General features: G+C 25.2%; 1 long non-coding RNA gene across 1 annotated transcript; it reads left to right on the forward strand.

Annotated features, from left to right (window-relative positions):
- The first annotated feature begins 807 nt into the window (after positions 1 to 807).
- On the forward strand, positions 808 to 1,453 carry LOC131657126 (uncharacterized). The gene is made up of 2 exons (XR_009300500.1): positions 808 to 974; positions 1,083 to 1,453. It is a non-coding gene; the product is annotated as an uncharacterized LOC131657126 (long non-coding RNA).
- The last annotated feature ends 1,967 nt before the right edge of the window (positions 1,454 to 3,420 follow it).

Below are 3,420 nucleotides of genomic sequence, written 5' to 3' on the forward strand. Positions count from 1 at the left end.
TAAACAACTTATTATACACATGCAAAGTAAAACAAGGGATTCGAAGAATCTTACTCAAATTTGGAGCTTTGAAATGTGTTTAAATAAGGAGTTGAAATGAGTAGAAATTAGTTTAGATGAGTTTTGTAAGTAAATATTTTGGGGTTTTGAGGTGTTTGAGTTTGAGACTAAAATCGAATGAGGGATATCTATCGTGAGTTTGATGTATATACCCTAATTCGGAGATGTATCTCCGAAAAATCCCAAAATTTAAAAAAAGTGGGTTTGTTCAGAAACGCGTCTCCGAAACACCTTTAATTTTGACAAAAAGGTATTTCAGATATGCATCTCCAAAAACACTCTTAAAAAATAATTTATGGTTCGTTCGGATATGTATCTACAAATTCAGAGTATAAAACTGAAATTTTGTGAAAGACCCTTAAAAAAGGTAAGGGATGTATAAAGAAATTTTCAACCAATTATACTCTATAACCTAAAATAGGATTTGGATGGAGGAAAGCCTTTTTGTATTCAAATGCATATCAGTTATGATATGAAAATCTGTAAATAAAATATCTTTTGTTTGTAAAAAAAAATCTTACAACACATTTATTTCCTATGTTGTCAATGCAGATTGTGATGTATTATTAATATTTAAGAATTCTCATCTCTGTCCTCAAAAATTGAAATGTTAATTAAAAATACTAAATTCTAACAATTAATTAGCAAGTTACGTTACCGCTACCGTTTTTGTAAATGTCTAAACCATAATACATTAATATATTTAAAGAATGTATTTTACAACTCTTTAAAAGGCAAAAATCTTTAATTATTTTTTTTGCACAATTTACACTTTATACACTATAAAGGTGTCAAAAAATATTTTATTTCTTACATCCAATTAGATAAAAATATGGTCAAGACTATCAAATTTGTGTACGTTATATTTTTATTTCTTTCAATATTTCTTGTTGCAAAGACCATTGAACATGATGGTAATTTATTTTTATATTTTTTAAATTTCTCTTTTTATTTGTAGTTTATACATAATATTTTATATCATTTAAGTAATATTACTTTATCATGTTTTTTCATTGCAACAGTAATGGAATATCAGCTTATAAAAAAAGAAGTATATAAATGTCAAACGGTTGATGATTGTCCAAGACTTAATACTTTTCTCATGGCCAAATGCATTGACAACAAATGTGTCTATAAGTATGTGACCTAAGAGAGTACACTTACTTTGTGCAAGGAGGAATAATTTGGTACTCTAAGATGTTGGTAATAAAATGAAACATTGAAATAAAGCATATTAAAATAAGATTATTGTTTTCTCTCTTGGAATTAGATGTATTGCTATAGCATAATTATCCCACTTCCAAATATTTATCTTTAATATACTACATATTTATTTATTATATGCTATTAAAATAACATATGATATTTTAATAAACTACATATTTATTTATTATATGCTATTATAATATATTCTAATAATTTTGTACATGAATTGTATTGGAAAATTATCTTTCTAATAGGTTTCTGTTATGAAAATTTTACATCTACCCCTACAATTAGACTTATATTCTTATAAATTTTTTAAAAAAGGCCAATTTTAGCCTTCAATCTTCTTAACCAATTTACCATTTCAATTTTTACTACACCAAAATATTGCTAAATGAGTTTCAGCAACATTTTAAAACGTTGCCTAAAGGATTTCTTTAAAAATATTATCATACCGGAACACTTTTAACACTTTTTAAAAGTGTTCCAGTAAGGTGTACTTTCAGAAATCGGAACACTTTTTGAAAGTGTTCCAGTTTAAAAAATTGCTAAATGAATTTCAGTAATGGCGTGTTGTCTATTTACTTTAGGGCACAATTTTAACTTTTTGCCGAAATTAATTTAGAAAAAATTATCATTACCGGAACATTTTTGAAAAGTGTTTTGATAGAGTTTATTATTAACCTACCGAAACAGTTTATGAAATTGTTCCAGTTAAAGAATTAGCTAAATGGTTTACTGCAACGGTTTTAAAGTGTTGTCTTTTGACTTTTGGCCACCCTTTTAGTCTATTGCCGAAATTTTTTTACTGGAACACTTTCAAAAAGTGTTCCGGTGTGTATTTTTGTAAACCGAATTATTTTGAAAATATGTTCCGATTTATATATTTTTGGTGTTCCGAGAGCTTTTCTGAAATGTGAGAAAAAAAGTAAAAAAATTTAAAATATGAATTATTTATACAAGGATATTTTGGTCCAAAAATTTTTTGTGTAAGAGTATGAGTATAATTGTAAGGGTACAAAGAAAAAAGAAATTCTATTATGCTTGTAAATTTTCTAACCACGCACAGTTTTTATTGGAGTCAGTTTACTTTTTAAATTGAGAATTGTGTGACTCTTGCTATCTATGGTTTTAACTAGGGGTGGACAAAATATTTCAATCCGGTCCAAACCGACCTATCCTAGGAGCCCGATGACATGCGGGTCGGTCCAACCGGGTAATCGATATGAAAATAAATGAGCTCATGTGGGTTAGCTAGGTCGGTTTAGGATGTAACATTTGGCCCAGCGGAATCTATAACCGACCGACTCATGAAAGATGCTAATGGGCTGTTGTGATAAATATTGAGATTTTCTTTACATATCGCCAATGCGGAGAACCTCCAGCGAAAACTCAAAAATACTCCTACTTCGGAAATGCATTTCCGAAGTAATTTTTTTCTTTAAATTTTCTCAGAAATCAGAGATGCATCTCCGAAAAAAATTGGGATTTTAGTTATTTCAAAGATGCATCGCCGAAACACCAAAAAAATTGGAATTTTAATTAATTCGAAAATGCATATCCGAAAAAACTCTCAAAAAATGGTCAAGGTTTTTTCGGATATGCATATCCAAAAATATTATTTATAATTTATAAGTTATAAATAATAATAATGATAATTATACGGTTGATATTTCTATTGTAATTTCAACTAAAATTAATAAATATATTTCATATTAATAATTACTAAACTATAACAATACATAATAATTATGATTATACAAAAATTAAATATATTAATAATTATTCAATAAAATTTTAAAATAAAAGAGATCAAATAAGAATAAAATTATTACTATTTTATTCATATTTTAATATAAATTTCAAATTACATAATTTTTCAAAATAATAAATAAAAATAAATATATAAAAATTATTTTAATAATTAATTATGATAAAAAAAAAATTTATTTAGTTTAAAAAAATTAAAAGAAAATTTTGTCTTAATTTTATTTAATGAATAAATAAATTATATATTTAATTTAATATAATTTAAAATTTACTAATTTCAATATTTTTAATTTATATAAGTTAGTAAAATAATTTTTAACTTTAAAATTGTTTAGGAATTTTTGAAAATTAAAATAATTTATATAAGTTAGAATGTTTTTAATT

This window comes from Vicia villosa, linkage group LG3 (assembly GCF_029867415.1).
Source record: "Vicia villosa cultivar HV-30 ecotype Madison, WI linkage group LG3, Vvil1.0, whole genome shotgun sequence".
Classification (NCBI taxonomy): domain Eukaryota; kingdom Viridiplantae; phylum Streptophyta; class Magnoliopsida; order Fabales; family Fabaceae; genus Vicia; species Vicia villosa.